General features: G+C 38.9%; 1 protein-coding gene across 1 annotated transcript in view; it reads right to left on the reverse strand.

The window, feature by feature from the left end:
- IQCA1L (IQ motif containing with AAA domain 1 like) overlaps nucleotides 1–21,090 on the reverse strand; it is a 1,829,164-nt gene that overhangs the window by 596,311 nt on the left and 1,211,763 nt on the right. The gene's annotated exons all lie outside the window — the stretch shown is intronic.

The raw sequence follows: 21,090 nt of genomic DNA on the forward strand, positions 1-21,090 counted from the left end.
AATTAAAATTTGAAGGTTTGAACTATGTCTGTTTGTCTGTTCACTCAGAATGGTTTACACTTAGTGTAGACATTACTGAATCCCAGGAACAATGGGCAATGATTTCTTTTTTTCAGACTTTAATTATAAGTTACGAACAACTGCAGGACCCAAATTGCTAAACCACAAAACGAAACAACGAAGCCAGTAAAAACTTTTATTTCTCTTCTCTAGCGCCTCGGCCACACTCAGCCTTCAAGGAGTAACACATCAAATATTGAAACACCAGCTACAATCAATAAGTTATTAATCAAACAATTAAACAATCAAGTACTTAAAAATTAAAGAAATACAATACATTTCAAAACCATTTCAGACAACACTTCTCCAACAACAGTCTGTATTCAGACCTTTAGGTATCAAAGTGTCGTATTTTAAAATAAAAATAGTTTCTTTCTTTAAAAGCACATTCTTTATCCTATTTATATCAGACTTATATTATAAAAATTTGTTCTAAAATAGTTGCCTTTAAACTATCACACTTCCCCCATGATGTTCATAAAAATGTTGAGCTAAAGGGCTCTCTAATTTATTTAATCTAATGTCCCTCAAATGCTCCAACAATCTTATCTTAAACATTCTCTTAGTTTGACCAATATAAATCGTATTACATCCACACTTAATGGCATAAATAACTCTCTCAGTTCTACAATTATATGATCCATTGGGTCCAAAACCAATATTGTTTATATGTGAAAAAAAATTAATTATATATGGACAACCACTGCATTTCCCACATGATGACATTACTATAACAGCAATATGGTAATACAATTTAACTTCAGGTTTACAAAATCTGGTATGTACCACCATATCTTTGATGTTTCTACCCCTCTTATGAGAAAAAAATATTTTTTTCTCAGTTAAACTACTAAGCTCAACGCATTTTTTTTAAAAATTCCCAAAAATGTGTTATATGTTGGTTGTTGGAGCATTTGAGGGACATTAGAGCAAATAAATTAGAGAGTCCCTTAGCTCAACATTTTTATGAACATTATGGGGGAAAGTGTGATAGTTTAAATGCAACTATTTTAGAACAAATTTTTATAAGTGAGTCTGATATAAATAGGATAAAGAATGTGCTTTTAAAGAAAGAAACTATTTTTATTTTAAAATACGACACTTTGATACCTAAAGGTCTGAATACAGACTGTTGTTGAAGTGCTGTCTGAAATGGTTTTGAAATGTATTGTATTTCTTTAATTTTTAAGTACATGATTGTTTAATTGTTTGATTAATAACTTATTGATTGTAACTGGTGTTATATAAACTGTTTCAATATTTGGTGTGTTACTCCTTGAAGGCTGAGTGTGGTCGAGGCGCTACAGAAGAGAAATAAAAGTTTTTACTGGCTTCGTTGTTTCATTTTTTAATTATAAGTTTCCTGAAAAGGTTGAATATGTATATAAAAGAAATAAAAATGTTATGGAGGTGCTCAAAGCTGAAAATAGCTCTGTTAATATTACTATTAAACCTATTACAGGGTATTACAAATGTGTCAGTACATGATGAATTTGTTTGATATTTTCTTACAGCTAGAAACATAGAAATCAAACCTTCCAAATATTACAGATGTTTTTCTAGAAGCCTTATATATATATATATATATATATATATATATATATATATATATATATATATATATATCATGCTGTCAAAAATGTGATACCTTTTATGTGGGGAAAACTGAGCGGGTTTTTAGGAACCATATTTATGAGCATTTATAGAACATTTCCCTAAAGATTGATTTTAATGTCTTATTTAAAATTTTGAAGTATTGTAAATTAAGTGTGTTTATTTTTTTTTGTTTTGAAGCAGGTACATTTTAAAACCGTAGGGGGGGGGGCATGGGAAACCTTTATTAAATACCATATTGGCAACTGAAGTTGAATACAGGGTCTCCTCCTGGTCTCAGTCATAATATTTCTATTCCCAGCATTTTGAAATTACATGCAGCAAGACTTGTGTCTTTCGGCTTTTCCCGGTTAGGGGTTGCCACAGTGGAACTCCGGTCCGCTAATGATTGGCAGCTGATTTTTACGTGCCGAGTTGCCAGCCCTGACGCACAACCTTCAACGAAGATACGCCCATTCACATATGTCTCCACGCAGAAGACGCTCTAGCTGAGAGTCGAACCACACAGCGTCTTACTGTGAGGCGACAATGCTACCGCAGCACCACCACTGCAGATCTAACTGATTATTTTTAAATTAGGCATGACCAGTGCTGAATGAATTCAGAGATTTTGAGGTGTTATTGGACAAAATACACATATTTTAGAGTGTTTTATTTTGATATTTAATGGTAGGATATTATGTAAAGATACTTGTAACTTGATGTGATTTGGACTTTTAAGTCATATGATGCTGTTTAGCCTATAAAAACATTCTAGGTATTATCTGATTTGTTCTGATGAAATCCTACAAGTGCTGTGGACCAAAGCACTATTACTGAATATATTTCTGAATTTTGCCCTATATGGTCGTGGTTTATTATGTAGATTTTTTGGGGGGGGTGTTGTTTTATCTGCAGTACTGCTTTCTTGGACTGGATAGGAACATGCCTGAGAGGGCATTATTCTCAAGGACTGGCCTATTGAAGACTGAGTAAAGTTTAACAATGACATCCCTAGGTCTAGGCATAATCCATTTTTCATAAGCTGTGCAATATGCAAGTACTTTCTTATGGCAGTGGATAAAAATTGGCTGAAAGTCACTGACCATGTAAGTTCCTAAACCCTGACCAGCTGGGTTAATTGTTAGGGGAATATTGTCAGTGTTGTAGTTCCCCTGGGTAGATGACTTCCCAAAGGGTATGATAACGCATTTTTATCTTTAGTTTCAGACCGTCATTTTGTCATCAGTTTTTTATTTGGGAAAAACTTTCCTTCAGGATGTCTGAGGCACCTAGTGAATCAAAAACTTCTCCAAGCTGGCTGTCATCTGCTAACTAAGTCAGCCAAAGCCTTTGCTATTGGCTTTTACTTCAGAGAAGTAGATACCAAGCAGAAGAGGTCCCAGCACAGAACCCTAAGGACTCCACTGGTGACTTGTCTCTTTGTGTGGTGGCTTCCCCTGTTTTGTTCTTCTGCATCCTATTTGAGAGTCAGTTAGCAGTCCAGCGTGTGATGTAAGGGGTTTATTCCCAGTTTATTCAGCTTTCCTTCTATGCCTGAGTGGGATATTGTGTCAAAGGTTTTAGTCAGGTTGAGGTATGCTGCCTGTACCATTCACCTTTATCCATTGCTTTTGGTTACATTTTGAAAAAAATCCAACAGTTCGAGTGAGCACAATCTGATCTTGGTGAATCCAAACTGAGATGGGTCCAGTGTTTGGAGGTTCCATCACTGATATCAACCATAGTTGGCAAACAAAAAGGAGTGCGCTGTGTACATTATGCAAAAGATGCTATCAAAACTGAAAAAAGATTGGAATGATGTTCCAGTTATGGCACTGGCTGCTTTTTTCTCAGTTGTGTTTTCATGTCTTCTAAAATGTGCACTCCACACATATATTCATGTAATAATGCCCAGGTTTCCAGATACTTCTGTGGCACAGATGTGCCATAACCAGAATGGTATTCTGGAAGACCAAGGTTCAGTTCCAAGATGAGACACTGTCTACTCGTGTGTGTGTGTGTGTGTGTGTGTGTGTGTGTGTGTGTGTGTGTGTGTGTGTGTGTTTGTGACAAGTTATTCATTCAATTAAAGGATCCCACACAAGGAAAGATTAGTCAGCTTAAGGATATGAAGGATGCACTATTTTCAATGCACAGTCTGTAGAATAGCAAGAATGCATTTGTGACATTCTGGGTTCAATTGCCACCTGAGGCTTTAAATTCCTTTGTAGTTATGTTTTGCATTTCTCTATAAATGCCATGTGAATGTCTCAGATGGATAAGTACAACACTACTTTTTCTCCTCTGACAAGCCACTGTATGCAAGCATTTGATTAACAGACGAAATAGTAGGAATGCTTCAAAGAAATGTATGATACTACTTGTAGCTTTCTTTTCGTACCTGTGCATTAAACTCAGCTGTGATTGAAGTGATTCACCACTCATGAGATGACTCTTTCATTTCTCTAGAGTGTGATCCAAATAACAGCACACACTTGACTGGTTGCATATACACATCTATATCTGTTACTCTAATTTTGTAGTTCACAGAGAGATAGATACACACAAATAAACACGCTCACACATGGACACACACATGCAGATACAAATTACATCAAAATCAATCTTCAAAAAGAGTTGTACTCTTAGATGACTTTTTATGGCTGTCTTGTGCATCTTCACACAGTGCTTCTTTAAAATGTACTTGCTGACATGTTATAGCAAATAAAGTGATTGCTAATGTTGTGTGCCTGTAAAGCAGTATGGAGTTTGCCCCACATGTGGAAAGGTGTAGGGAGCACCTGTAAAAAATGTTTTTCACTCTGTGCATTTGAATTAAAGAAATTGATGTAGTTTGTGATAGATCATGTTACAGTCTTACCTAGTGGGAGCCTTTTTTAATAGAAAGTGGTAACAGTATAGTGCTGTAATGTTATCATACAGCTAGGGCTCTGTACTAGTGTTGAAATGCATATGTTCAAATGAATAATATGCAGCATTGCTATGCTGAAGGAGTGCTTTTGGCTTTTTTTAGTGTAGTAGTGCTATAAAAGTAATGTATTAATTCAGGGTGTGTTGTGGATACCTAACAAATATGGGAGGATGCAGTAGTACTAGGGAGGTTACTCTTTATTTATGAGTTTCAGTAAGTGGGGAAGATTGAAGGAGCATTTCATTAATTCTACAGTGCATCGTTGATGGAATAATCTTAGAGCAATGCAGTAAAGATGGAGAGATACAGTGCTTGGAGGAATTAAAGAATTAAGGAGTAGAGTACTGTAACACTGTTAATATGTTTAATTTGTGCGAGAGTGCGAGAGTGCTGTAGTAATGCTGAGGTGATACAGTAGTACTAGAGGCTGTAACAGTGTTAGAACATTTAATTGGTTTGAGATTGCTGTAGCAATGCTGGGGAAATGCAGTAGTACTAGAATCTGCAACAGTGTTAAAACATTTCATCATTATGAGATTGCTGCAAAAATGCTGAGGTAATTTAGCAGTACTAGAATACTGTAACTGTGTTAAAACATTTCATCATTATGAGATTGCTGCAAAAATGCTGAGGTAATTTAGCAGTACTAGAATACTGTAACTGTGTTAGCATGTTTCATCTGTGAGAGATTGCTGTAGTAATGCTACGGTAATGCAGCAGTGGTAGTACATTTCATCAGTGTGAGTTTGCTGTAGTAATGCTGAGGTAATGTAGCAATACGAGAGTACTACAACAGTGTTAGCACATATTGTGAGATTGGTGTGATAATGTTGAGGTAATGCAACAGTATTAGAGTACTGTAACAGTATTAGTGCTTTACCAGTGCGAGATTGCTGTAGTAATGCTTAGGTAATGTTGCAGCACTAGAGTACTATAACAGTGTTAGTACATATCATCATTGTGAGATTGCCATGATAATGCTGAGGTAATGCAGCAGTAGTAGAGTACTGCACAGTGTTAGTATGTTTCATTGGTGTGAGATTGCTGCAGTAATGCTTAGGTAATGTAACAGTGCTAGAGTAGTGTAACAGTGTTAATATGTTTCAGTGGTGTAGTACGGTTGTATCAATGCTGAGATATTGTAGCAGTACTAGAATGTTATTAAGTACTTATATATTTCAGCAATGTGATTTCACTACCCCTATTGTCCCAAGTGTGTGTGTCCATCCAGCTGTTTTTCACTCTACAGAAAGTGAAACAAGCACATATTCCTTCTGTGGCAGCAGCAGTTGTCAGACTTATCATATCGCACTACCTACAGAACTTGCACAGATGAATTTCCTGCAGTTGGCAAGAAGTACACAAGCAACAAATAAAGTTAAATCTATGTAAGGTGATATAGCTTAATTTGTTATGTCTAGTTTGCATTGTTTTGTAGTGTTGAATCTGCTGGAAAGATATCCCCACCCCTCACTCATTTACCCACACTCATAGGCCTTTTTACTGCCGAAGGTGAAGTTACATTAACACTTCAGCATATTTCACTCTTATCAGTGTAACATATACCTGGAAATACATTGAAAAGCCCATAAATATAAAATTAGATGTTGTGACTCTAGACAAGTATTTCATAGATTCATAGGTAGGTACTAGGCTATTGGCACTAGGGCCTATATAAGCCTAGCCAAAACTGTACACTGACTTTCTCCACCCAAGAAAATTATTTTCCTGTGCCACTGTCGAGCAGAGCCACAGAAGTGATCCCCGGGGTGAATTTCCTATTTCCCATCCAATCATCAAGATTTTTCTTGAAGAGTGCTAATGAGGAGCTCTGTTTGACATAGATAGGTAGTCTGTTCCGGAGTATGGGAAGTCTCTGGGACAGGAATCTATTCCTCCAGCATGTTCTGTTTATTGTGGTGACAAGGTTTAGGTCCATAGAACGTGTAGCTCATAGGGATTGGGATTTCTTTAAGTGGAGCATGCCCAACAGCTCTGGGTTTGACATAGCTTTGTATGTTAGGCAGAGATCGCCTCTGAGTAGGCGATATGCAATGGAGTAAAGCTGGAGTTTTTTGAGACGGTCTGCTTAGGGCATCTGTTTAAGGCCAGTAATCCTGTTTGTGAGGTATTTCTGTGGCCTTTCCAGTTGTTGTAGATGTCTTGTGAGGTACATGCCAAAAGGGGCATTGTATTATATAATGGGTCTAATGAGTGATGAATAGAGGGGAACAATGACCTCTTTTTTTCTGGATGAGAAACATGAGGTGAGCCACATAGAAGGATTTCCTGACCACTGTGGTGATGTGATTATCAAAGGAGAGACTATTGTCCACCTGTGTCCCAAGGTCTCTTATCACATTTTCTGCATTAAGTAGACTACCAGCTATGTGGTAGTTCATGGGCACAGAGTTTATACCAAAGGGGATGACAATACACTTTCTGGCATTGAGCTTCAGGCCATGGCTTTGACACCAGGCATCTGTCTAAGTGAGGCCCTTTAGTAGTATGTCCACATCGTTAGGAGTTTTGATTATGGCTCCTAGCTTGCAGTCATCTGCAAACTTTGTTAGCCAAAGAACTTCTGTGTTAGCCTGTAATTCAGAGAAGTAGATACCAAACAGGAGAGGACCCAGGACTGAACCCTGTGGTACTCCACTTGTCACTGGTCTGAAGTCGGATTTGGAGTCTGCTGCTTTCACAGTGTGGGTTCTGTCTATTAGCCAGTTGGCAACCCATCTTGTGACATAGGGATTTATATCTAGTTTAGTGAGCTTATCTATAATTCCAGAGTGGGGGATGGTGTCGATAGCCTTGGCGAGATCTAGATAAGTTGTGTGAACCACCTTACCCTCATCTATGGTTTTGTTGACTGCTTCAAAGAAGTCAATCAGGTTTAGGAGACATGATCTGCCTTTTATAAATTGAACTGGGTAGGGTCCAGAGTTTGGAGATTACCAATGTCTTTGTTTATGAGTTACATGATGATACGTTCCATGGCCTTGCAGACCAGGCTCATCAGGCTAATGAGGCAGTAGTTCCCTTGGTCTGTCGTGGCTCCCCCTTTGTGGAGTGAGTAACCGTCGTGGTGTGCCATTCAGTGGGCAAAAAGCCTGAGGTGAGGCTATGATTGAACATGGTACTTAGGTTGGGTGCCAGTTCATTCTGTAGTTTGTGTAGAATGCAGCCTGAGATATTGTCAGGTCCCATAGATGCTGTGTTCTTGGCTTTGGAGAGTGAGTTTTTTACCTGTGCAGCCGTGATTACAGGAACTTTGCATTCTTTTGGTATAAAGATGGGCTCTCTAGGGGGTGAGAGGGGGGTAAAGTTAGCACTGAACCTATCTGCCAGGATGTTGGCAATATCAGTTGGTTCTGTATATTTAGTGCCATTGTGCTGTAACTCAGAGCAGATCTGAGTGTTGCCATTGAGATTCTTGACATAGCTATAGAATTCTTTGTGGTTGTCTTTAGAGTCAGTGGCAATTTTTTTTTTTCGTAACTAGCGTTGGAGGATTTTATGAGGGATCTCAGCTTCTTACTGAGGATGACCAGGGAGTTCCTCCAGTCATGGGATTTTACTCTTTTTTGCAACAGTTTCTTTCTTCTGTTGTAGAGTTTGTTTATGGCAGAGGACCACCAGATTGGCTTCCTTTTTTTGGAGGATAGCATCTTGGTTCTTTTAGGGATAGCATGATCCATGCACTTGTGTAACTGCTTTTAAATTGCATTTGTGTAGTATTCAGCAGTTGTACCTCTATTGTCCGTCTGCATGGGTGCCACGAAGTTTGCCACTTCTGTCTTAAGAAGTGTGAAGTTGGCTTTGGAGAAGTTTTTTATGGTGGTTTCCATAATTGGGGGTGGGGGCGGGATGTGGATGTCTAGGGTGATTAGCTTGTGGTCAGATAGAGTTCAGTCAGTTTGTCTTTTGTATCCATGAACATCCTACCTCACTGGTTGTTTATGGTGGTAAACCATCTGGGGGGGAGAAACTGCTTTCCACTCATGGAACTGAATGCTCCTCCCTGCATCACACTTTGCTCTCCCACTAAATTTGCCTCTGTGGCTCCAACTTCAGAGTCATTTCACTACCCCACCCCCCCATTGTCCCAAGTGTGTGTTTCCATCCTGCTGTTTTTCACTCTACAGAAAGGTACAGTGGATTCTTGTATTTTCTTAATCATTATGGTTTATTTCATTTTGATTCAAACTTGTACTAGAAATATATGACTAAGATTTCACTGTGTTTAATTGTAGATGTGTTGTGTCTTTGCTGTTAATGTGTAGTACATATATCAGCACGTGTACTGACTTTTTACTCTAGGTTGCAGTAATAGCATCAGAGTTTGTCTTTCTGCTATTAATGTGTAGAAACTGAATTATGAGGTTTCTACTGGCTGGTGTGTTACAGTAGGATTCAGTGTAACCATCACATTTTGCTTGTTGTTTGTACTGCAGTTACCTCAAGTAAGTCTATAGTCTGTTGCCATCTGGCTAAATGTTCTCTCTTTTTTTTTCTCTCTCTCTCTTTTCTTTCTCCCTGCTAATCTGTACTACATAGGTTCATAGGTTCATAGGTTGGTACTAGGCTATCGGCCCTAGGGCCTATGCAAGCCTGGCCATAGCAATTCCCTGGATATTTCTTCCCACGATATTTACTTCTCTGGAACCCTGTCTTGCAGGGCGACTGACATGATCCCCGGGGTGAATTTCCTATCTCCCATCCAATCATCAAGGTTCCTTTTGAAGAGGGCCAATGAGGCACTCTGCTTGACATGTATGGGCAGTCTATTCCAGAGTATGGGGAGTCTCTGGGTCAGGAACCTATCCCTCTAGCATGTTTTGTTCATTATGATGACAAGGTTGGGATCCCTGGAGCGTGTGGCTCTGAGGGATTGGAATTTCTTTAAGTGGATCATGTCCAACAGCTCATACCAACATATGTTTATGTTATGTGTATATGTTTCCACTCACTTCTACTGAAGGCTTGTACTGTAATACCTGATTTTATGCTTGTATGAACAGCACAGTTACCGGATAATTTTAGTTTTGTCATTCTCTAGAGTTGCTTCTTTTTTATTTTTATATATGGTACACTCTCTAGCTGGCTGCCTTTTCTAAGTGCTTAAATGTCAGCCTTACAGATTGCATGTTGTGTAGCAAAGAATGGGATCTAACGGATAGGCTTGCCTCCTGTCTCTCTCACATCTGTAAACCTACATCTCAGTAACCCCACACTTGCATGCATACATATATCTCTTGTTAGTTTAGTGTATTTTTCTTTCTGTCCTTCTATACTGTGGAAACTACCATTTTTGTTTTTAGTAATCCCAAACTTGCATACCTACAAATATATTCTGTATGCTTATTGTCCTGTTTAAAGGTTAGAAAGCTGAAATGAAAAACTATGAAATATAGTGCACTACTCTTGTTTGCCAAACATTACTTAAGGTGGATGAGTATAGTACTGTACCTAACTAGTTCAACCATCAACAAATCCTTAACTTTCTCTCTCTCTCTCTCTCTCTCCCTCTCAGTGAAACAAGCACATATTCCTTCTGCAGCACCAGCAGTAGTCAGACTTATCATATTGCACTACCTAAAGAACTTGCACAGCTGATTTTCACCTGCAGTTGGCAAGAAGTACACAAGCAACAAATAAAGTTAAATGTATGTAAGGCAATATCACTTAATTTGTTAAGTCAAGTTTGCATTGTTTTGTAGCACTGAATCTGCTGGAAGGATGTCCCCACCCCCCACTCATTCACCCAAACTCATTAGCCTTTTTACTGCTGAAGGTGAAGCTACATTAACACTTCAGCATATTTCACTCTTATCAGTGTAACATATACTTGGAAAGACGTTGAAAAGCCCATAAATATAAAATTAGATGCTTTGACTCGAGACAAGTATTTAGAGTTCGGTCAACTTGTCTTTTGTATCCATGAACATCCTACCTCACTGATTGTTTATGGTGGTAAACCATTTGGGGGGGGTTCCCCACTCTGTTCGCTCCACTCACTCTGCTCCCCTGTTTTTCCCCCAGCACCTCTACTCTTATCCTAAGCAAACCACTCCCCCCACTCCAATGATCCAGTTACAACCAACCCAACCTTGTCTACACTCACATTTCATGCATAACTTACTTTCTTTTATTCAGCCAAACTTAACTGCTCTCCCTTACATCCACCCCCTTGAACTCACATGCCCACTACTATACGTTTTTGCATCTTACTTACTCTACCATCACAATATAATCATCACCTCAAACTATTTTAAATTAACTATAGGCTTACTACCTTCTCTTCTACTATACACACAAACTAGCATTGCACCATAACTTTACTACTGACTAATCACATCAACCCAGCCCATCCTTATCACAAACTGCAAGGTAAAACACCTAACCACATTATCAAGGCCCACTCTGAAGTCAAAACATTCCAACCTTACCTTCAGCTGCACACATATCACATGACAAGTCTTTATTTACACCTGATACTACATTCAAACACACAAATTCCACTTTTACTATTTTAAACCCCCTATCACAGTTGACATGCTCCTCCTAACTTGCCCTTCCTCTTTACTCTTAATTCTCTACCTCACTACAGCTGTATCTTTGCATCCCCCCACACACCAATATACATCAACAACCTCCTCTAACCCTCTCCCCAATAAATACAGCTTCTCACATATCTCCTCCCAGCTTTTCCCCTATACCCTGCCATTCTATTCAAGCCACAAACTGGCCTCCTCACCACCTATGAAACCGCACTTGACACCAGTACTCTCACCTAGGAATAAAAAACACTTCCCATGGTACAGATTCCTCATTACCTGTCTACTCAAATGTGGAGACATACATCCTAACCTGGCCCACCCTCTAATGCTAACCACAAGAGTAACCCCAAAGATTTAAACATACTTACACTTAACCTTAGAAGTATATGTAATAAAATAGCCCCACTGCATGCCTGGATTGATCAAAATAAACCTGACATACTAGCACTTCCTGAAACATGGCTACATCCCAAAGTAAAAGACTCAGAAATAATACCACCACACTTTGCAATAACAAGAACAGATAGATCTAGAAAAAAGGGGGAGGGACAGCACTTCTATATCCTTCTATACTCAACATCACACCCTATACCAGTAATATACCCATCTTTTCCAATGCTGAGGTACTAATCTCCTTTTTGAACCTTAATATATCAAAAATAAATTTGCATAATAGTAATATATATCCCACCAGGTAACAATATACCAGTGTTGGAAAATATTTTATAGGTTCATAGGTTCATAGGTTCATACTAGGCTATCTGCCCGAGGGCATTTACAAGCCTAGCCCATAGTTTTGTGGCTTACGCCACCCCTTTAGTATGGGGAACTATACCCATTATTTTGCTGTGCCTCTGTTGAGCAGTGACACTGAGGTAATCCCTGGGGTATATCTGCGATCTCCCATCCATTGGTCAAGATTTCTCTTGAACAAGGCCAGCGAGGTGCTCTGCCTCACATATACCGGGATTTTATTCCACAGCATAGGGAGTCTTTGGGTGATGAATCTATCCCTCCAGCACGTCCTATTAATAGCCGTGTCGAGGTTTAAGTCTCCCGCCCTTGTGACTCTGGCGGATCTAGATTTTTTGAGGTGAAGCATATTCATCAAATCTGGGTTTGACATGGCCTTGTATGTTAGGCAAAGGTCACCTCTGAGCAAGCGGTGGCGACTGAATAGAGCTGGAGTTCTTTCAGTCGGGCAGCATAGGACAGATGTTTGAGACCCTTTATCCTTTTGGTGAGGAACTTTGTGGCCCCTCCAGCTGCTGCAAGTGTCGGGTCAGATACATTCCGAATGGGGCATTGTACTCAATCATTGGTCTGATGAGTGATGAGTATAGGGAGACTATGACCTCCCTTGATCTAGATGAGAATCCCTTCATGATAAGGTGGGCAATGTAGAAGGTCTTCCTAACTACTTTAGCTACATGGGTGTCGAATGACAGACTACTATCAACCTGGGTCCCCAGGTCCTGATAACTTCTTCTGTGCTCAGTGGATTGCCACCTATTTGGTAGCTAGGGGTAACCTTGTTTTTCGAAGGGTATGACTATGCATTTTTGGCATTTAACTTTAGGCCATGGCTCTGGCACCAGTTATCCGTTTCTGTGAGACCCTTCTGAAGGATATCTGTGTCAGATGTGTTTTCTACTATGGCCCAGTTTGCAGTCATCTGCAAACTTTGTCAGCCATAACCCTCCTGTGTTTGCTTGTACTTGGAAAAGTAGATGCCAAACAAGAGTGGGCCCAGGACTGAGCCCTGTGGTACACCACTTGTGACAGGCTTTGAGTCTGACATGGCGCCAGCAACTCTGACCCTGTGGGTTCTGTCACTCAGCCAGTTTGCAACCCATCTTGTGATGTATGGGTTAACATTTAAGCTGATGAGTTTTCAATGAAACCCGAGTGGGGTATTGTATCGAAGGCCTTCGCCAGATCGAGGTAGGCTGTATGGACTGCCTTTCCCTCATCAATGGCTTTGGTGACTGTTTCAAAAAGTCAACCAAGTTTAGAAGGCATGATCTGCCTTTGACAAAGCCAAACTGGGATGGATCCAAAGTCTGCAAATTCCCTATGTCTTTATTTATGAGGTCCATTATGATCCTCTCCATGGCTTTGCAGATAAGGCTTGTCAAGCTAATGGGCGGTAATTTCCAGGGTCGGTGGAGGCACCGCCTTTGTGAAGTGGGACCACAGTTGCAGTGCGCCACTCCTGGAGTGCGTATCCAGAGGTAAGACTATGATTAAACAGCTGTCCTAGCTGTGGGTTTAATTCCTCGTTGAGTTCGTGGAGCACACAGCCGGGGACACCATCAGGTCCCATGGATGCTGTGTTTTTGCTTTGGAGAGAGCAGTTCTCACTTGGGCGTTGGAGATGTTTGGGGGCTGCAATCGCTTGGTATAGATATCTCTCCGTTTGGGGGAGAAGTTTGCACTGAACTTGTCAGCCAGTATGTTGGCAATGTCTGTAGGATCAGTAATCTTCACATCATTTTGAACTAGTTCTGAGCATATCTGGGAGTTTCCTCCCAGGTTTCTAACATAGCTAAAGAAGGCCTTATGATTGTCTTTTGAGTCTTTAGCTATTTTTCTCTCAAAATTTGCTTTGGATGATTTTATGAGAGCTCTTAGTTTTTTACTTATAGTGATCAAGGGTGTCTTACCTTTTAAGGATTTTGCTCTATCTTGTAGTAGCTTCCTCCTTTTGTTGTAGAGTTTGTTTATGGCTGGGGTCCACCAGACTGGACGCTTGCCTTTGGTACAAAGAGTCTTTGTTTTGCTTGGGATTGCCTTATCCATGCAGTCCTGCAGGTGCTGGTAGAAGGCATTTGTAAGTGATTCAGCGGCTTGAGTACTGTTTTCTGCCGGCTCGGGGGCCTTAAAGGAGACCACACTAGTCTTTAGAAGTGTGAAGTCGGCTTTCGAGAAGTTCTTTCCTGGACATCCCAAAAAATAAACCTTGAAACAATAATCTTAGGAGAAGTAACTATAGATTGACAAACCGTAGCTTCCAACTCCCCCACAAATAGTATAAATATGTATGTTTTTTTCTCAGCTTATCAATGCACCAACAAGATACAGAAAAGATCTTGCCTGCCAATCCACCTTAGACAGGCTTTTAGTATCCCACCCTGCTAATTGCCCCTCTTCTGGTACACTGCCTAGCTCCCTGAGTGATCATCTAGCAGCTTACTCCCCTTTCCTTGTTTTTAGATCAAATACAAGAGAATAACATGGGTATTAAATTTGATGGTTTACAAATAGGTAATGAAGTGAAGTATTTAGATGTTTTATTGAAAGGATGTGTGGGTAAAAATATAGATTATAGTATATATAGGAAATTTCATGGTGCTGGATCTACTTTACATGGAAAAAGTTTTCATCCATCACATACAATAAAAGCTATACCATATACAGAATTTAATAGGATTAAGAGATTATGTAGTGATCCAGTAATTATGGAGAATGAATTTATTCAAAGTTTTAATAAATTTATATTAAGGGGGTATAATGAAAGGGATGTAAATGAGAGTTTGAAAAAGGTAAGGAAAAATGAGAAACAAGGTATTATTAAAAATATTAGGACTAATAGGAAGATTAGTGACTGTATTTATTTTGTTTCAACTTTTTCTGTATTGTCTGATCAGATTATGGGACAAGTTAAATGCAGTTGGAATTTGGTCAAAAGTGAGGTAGATTTTTTTAAGCAATAAAATAATGGGTTTTTCATATAGAAAAGGTAGAAGTATTAAATATTTTATTGTTCACAGTCGGTTTAATATGCCTAATATTAAAATGGGAAAGCAAGTAGAACAGTTGGGTACTACAGCTTGTGGTAAATGTAATATTTGCAAGTATGTAGTTAAGGAATTTAATATTATTAATGGGGTTTCTTTTATTACAAATGGCACCTTTAATTGCGATACGGAGAGAGTTATATATGGTATGAGATGTACATGCAATAAATTTTATGTGGGATAAACTAAGAGGTCTCTTGCATGTAGAATAAAAGAACATGTTAGAGACATAAAAAATTATAAACAAACTAGCCCCATAGCTTTGCACTTTAATAAATTTCATAATGGTAATCCAGAGGGATTAGTTGTGACGGTTTTAGATAGTGTAAAAGGAAATACATATTTAAGTGAGCAACAAATTAAACATGTATTAAGAAAGAAAGAGTTATGCATAATTTTAAAATTTAATACATTAAAACCTAGAGGATTAAATTATGATTGTTCTTGGAAAAGTTTGTTATGTGTGCATATGAATAGTATGTATTACTGTGGGTATTATAGTGTTGTTCCTTTATTTGTTAATTAATGTGTTAAGAGGGTGTGTTTCATGTTAGTATAAAGGTGATGAAAATGCATATGAAAAGTTTTTACTCTGTTAAAGGCAAGTGTGCCGAGGCGCTAGAGAATGTATCTGCTTGTGTACCATACGTGGATATATATCACGCATTATATGCTACTTGAGTGCATTTTAGAATAAATCCTTGTTTTTCCACTGGATTGGATTCACTATTTGTGGTGAAGTACTGTTTCCTTCATTTTTTTCTGTGGTTATATATACTTACACTTAACCTTAGAAGCATATGTAATAAAATAGCCCCACTGCATGCCTGGATTGATCAAAATAAACCTGACATACTAACCCTTACTTAAACATGGCTACATCCCAAAGTAAAAGACTCAGAAATAATACCACCACACTTTGCAATAACCAGAACAGATAGATCTAGAAAAAAGGGGGAGGGACAGCACTTCTATATCACTCTATACTCAACATCACACCCTATACCAGTAATATACCCATCTTTTCCAATGCTGAGCTACTAATCTCCTTTTTGAACCTTAATATATCAAAAATAAATTTGCATAATAGTAATATATATCCCACCAGGTAACAATATACCAGTGTTGGAAAATATTTTATCCTGGACATCCCAAACAATAAACCTTGAAACAATAATCCTAGGAGACGTAACTATAGATTGGCAAACCATAGCTTCCGACTCCCCCACAAATAGTATAAATCTGTATTTTTTTTCTCAGCTTATCAATGCACCAACAAGATACAGCAAAGATCTTGCCTGCCAATCCACCTTAGGCTTCTAGTATCCCACCCTGCTAATTACCCCTCTTCTGGTACACTGTCTAGCTCCCTGAGTGATCATCTATCAGCTTACTCCCTTAGAACAAACTCCCAACAAGTAAGAGTACACACTATAAAATCAGTTAAGAACTCAAATTAATTTTTGTCAACATAAATTCAACCATCTCCTACATGAAACAGACTGGACACCCCTTAGAAATTACCCCTTAATGATCCTGTACTATACTTTAATAACACCTTCCTTCACATACTTAATACACCAGCTCCCATTCACATGAAATAGACTGGACACCCCTTAAACAACTATCCCTTAATGATGCTGTACTGTACTTTAATAACACCTTCCTTCACGTACTTAATACACCAGCTCCCAAATTACCCCTTAATGATGCTGTATTATACTTTAATAACACCTTCCTTCACATACTTAATACACCAGCTCCCATTCATATGAAAAGAATCAAAAAGAACTCAGCACCATGGCTCTCTAAGGAATGTAAACACCTGATGAAGCACCATGGCTCTCTAAGGAATGTAAACACCTGATGAAGCACCATGGCTCTCTAAGGAATGTAAACACCTGATGAAGCAAAGGGACCTAGCCTGGTCAACATGGAAATAAATCAGAAATGAACAAAATAATGTTAATTTCAAAACACTACGTAACAAAGTGACAACACTAATCAACAGAGATAAGAAGTCATATTATTCCCAGCTTCAGTTTCAGCATAAAATTAACCCCAGTAAATTTTGGCACTCCATATCTTCTCTACTTAACCCTGGAAGAAATGGAGAGCACACCCTGTCACCTGATACCCCTCCATCACAAATAGCCGAAAACTTTAATAAGCACTTCATGAAATCAATTTGAGACCTACTAACAAATCGAATGCTGGACCCCCCCACACCCTTTAACCTATTCAGACACAGACCCCAGGCCATCAACTACTTCTAACCCTGTCATTACTAAGCCCCCTCTACTCAACAAAATGTCATACAAACCCCATTCTCATTTCAGCCAATATCCACTGACACCAATAAGAAGCTGCTACAAAAATTAAAACCCTGCTCTACTTCAGCTGACAATCACCCCCCCCCATACCTCAAACTGGCTGCTAACTCAGTTGCCTACCTAATCAGTATCCTTATAAATAGGTCTTTATTCGAATCAGAAGTACCTACCATATGGAAAAAATCTCACATCACCCCTATCCACAAAGGAAGCAACTCTTTTGATCCATCCAATTTCTGTCCTATATCCATCTTGTCACCCATATCCAAAATTCTCGAGAGAGAAAGGTATCCATCAGCAGATAATGCAATATCTACTGCAAAACAATCTTTTAACCTAAACCCAACATGGCTTCCGACCTAGCCACAGCACAGCTACAGCCCTATTACCTTTTACAGACACTATGAATAAGGCCACAGATGCAGGATGCTATATAGCCTGAGTATTCCTTGATCTCTCTAAGGCCTTCGACAAAGTGTCTCACCCATTAATTTTGAACACAATGTCTAACTTAGGCTTCTCACATAACACAGTAAAATAGTTTCAGAGCTACCTCAAGAATTGTAAATAAGCAGTAAAATGGTCCAACAAACTCTCACCCTTTCTCCACAACCCTAATGGAGTCCCCCAAGGCTCCATCCTAGGACCCTTACTCTTCAACATTTTCACAAACAACCTTCACACTGCCTCTCATCATGGGACCCTCATTCAATATGCTGATGATTACACCATAATCTGCACTGCTCAATCACTACCAGAACTACTCTCAAAAACTCAACAGTCCTTTACAGCAGTTGAATCCTGGCTAAGAAATGCCCAACTCTTTCTTAATCCAAAGAAGACAAAACTAGTACTCTTTCATCCCCAAAACACCTCCCTTGTCACTGATCATTTCAGTATCCTGGCATCTGACAACACTGCCATAGAAATAGTGCAGGAAACCAAACTTCTAGGTATTATCATTTCAATAAACTTTAATTCGACCCCCATATACAGCAAAATATAAAGAAGACTCATCAAAAAGTGGGACTTGTATAGAAGCAAGCATTTCTTTACTGCAGCAACCAAAACTACCCTTGCAAAAACATTTTTACTTCCCTCTCTTCTGTATGGTGCACCTATCTTACTAACTTACAAAATTCTACCCTAAGCAAGTTGGAACAGACCTACAACAAAGTTGCGAAGTTTGCCACAAACTGTAAATATCACACACACCACTGTAAACAACTTCTAGAATTAAACTGGCTTGAATTACCTAACCAACTTGCTTTTATTCAGCTATCCACCATGCACAACCTTATTTTCAAGCCTACTGCCTGCCCTTCACTAGCCAACTTAGTCACACCTTACTCACCCAATCGATCCCTACGATCAGAAGACAAAAATCTCTTGGCTATCTCAAAACCCACAAGAAAACCTGGTCACTTTCTGTATTCATACTGTGTCTCTATACATTGGAATTCACTGCCTCTAGCTACCAGGTTTATTCCTGGTCTAACCCATTTCAAAGCCTTTTTAAAAAAATCATCTCAAAAATACATGGCTCTGCTTAAAGCCTGCCTAATGCTCAGGTCTTCCTCTTCTCTGACATTTCAATCCCTCACAGACTGCAAGATCCTAAAGCTCTTCTAACTCCTTCTCTGCTTCTATACCATATCCTTAAGCTGCTGCTCAGGCTTTATTGTTTCTATTATTCTTAATTCTCTCTCACTATATGTCTGCATCATTAACTTTCTGGCTACTATTTCTACAGCATGTGTGATGTGAGTGACTATTATCGGCTGTAATGTTTTAACTGTATAGAACTGTTTAGATGTATAGTAATATATTACAACATCTTGTAGCAGTTTGTTTGTTCTATTTATTTTGTATAGTATTTCTAATGTAATCTTTATTGTATTGGATTGTGCTGTATTTGTATTGTACTGTATGTGGAGTTTTTCTCCCCGGGCCACTGCTGAAAACGGGTTCTGTAGACCAAGTCAAACTACCCTGGTAAACAAATGTCAAATAAATAAAATAAATAAATAAATGTGGGAATGTTATAGCAAAGGCAAGGTGTCACAACAGTGATCTGAATGTTATAGAACTGTTTAAGAGCCATAGGAGTGGTGACGTTTTATACAGCACTTGAAAACAGAAGTGCTGGTGAAGTAATGGAACAGTGTTGTAAGAATCTAGTAGTCATTCAGTAATGTTTTTGCTCAGACATAGTACTGTGTTAAGTACTAGTACTATTGTTCTGTGTCACTTTGAGGTGTGTAGGGCTTACTGTTACACTAGTATCAGGAGAAATACTGATGCCCATTGTTTAGCTGAAATATATGTCCCTCACGGGTCTACTTCTTTTGACCTAACTTTCATTTGCCTGGCACTCATTTGCCTGAGACCAAATGACTGAAATTTCATTTGCCTGACACTTCATTTGCCTGACACTTCATTTGCCTGACAAGTATTATTAGCAAGAAAATGGAATATGCCCCCTTCCCCACTGCAGTGCGACCCTGGAGTTAGAATATATAGTTAGGGGTGGGGTGGGGTACAGCCCTAGCGGGGGGGTGTGTGAGCCCCCCACTTACCTTTCTGTTACTAAGCAATATTACATCAAAGGTTAACAATATCATAACTATATTTTCTAACTCCAGGGTTGCACTGCAATGGGGAAGGGGGCATATTCCATTTTCTTGCTAATAATACTTGTCAGTCAAATGAAATTTCAGTCAAATGGGGTCAAGAAAATGAGTGTCAGGCAAATGAAAGTTAGGTCAAAAGAAGTAGACCCGTCCCTCACACCTGTTTTCATGCAGTTTAGTTGATAGCTAATGATCCTAAAGCACTATTATAGCAATAACCCACACCTGGGTATGGGTAATGCTGGATTTACCCACGGCTGGTGTGGTTTGGTCATGAGGGCGAAGCCCGAGTGGCCAAACAAAGCCAACCGTGGGTAAACCCACACCCAGAAGTCGGTTATTGCTATCATACAATGACATTATTTAAGAAAAAAAATAATTACTTTTCTTAAATAATGGCATTGTATAATGCCTCCTTGCTGTCCTTCCGCAGCTGTCTGGTATTCCGCGGCAGTTCTGATGTACTGCACATGCATATGCCTACACAGTGCATCAGAGCTGTGGGCAAAAGCAAGATCTCTGTTGCTTTTTACAAACTGTTTCGCTATGTTAAATGGGTTTAACATAGCGATACAGCTTTAAAAAAGCAACGGAGATTCTCCGTTGCTTTTTTAAAGCTGTCTCGCTATGTTAAACCCATTTAACATAGCGAGACAGTTTTGAAAAAAGCAATGGAGAAAGCAAGATCTCTGTTGATTTTTACAAACTGTTTCGCTATGTTAAATGAGTTTAACATAGCAAGACAGCTTTAAAAAAAGCAACGGAGAATCTGTTAACTCTTTTAACATAGCGAGACAGTATGAAGCAACGGAGATCTCCATTGCTTAAAAAAGAGTTATAGTAATGGAAAAGGTCCGGGTGACCGGACCTTTTTTCCATTACTATAACTGATTTACAATGTGCACGCTGACCAATCAGCATGCACATTTTTGTATATTAATGGGGGGGTCATTGTATAATGGCTTTTATTAAATAGAAAATCATTATATATTTAAACTAAAGCATGTATTTATAGCTGAAACTAGTATGCGTAAGCTTAGGTCTGCATACCAAAATAAAACTCTTGCATGCAGGAAAAACTAAAAGCACATTGTAGTTTTGTTGCACCATTTTATTCAGGCACATTTTACATTTTGCTACAGTAAACATAGTTATGAAAGATCCTTACTGCAC

Source organism: Protopterus annectens, chromosome 3.part1 (assembly GCF_019279795.1).
Source record: "Protopterus annectens isolate FY-2018-M chromosome 3.part1, PAN1.0, whole genome shotgun sequence".
Taxonomy (NCBI): domain Eukaryota; kingdom Metazoa; phylum Chordata; order Ceratodontiformes; family Protopteridae; genus Protopterus; species Protopterus annectens.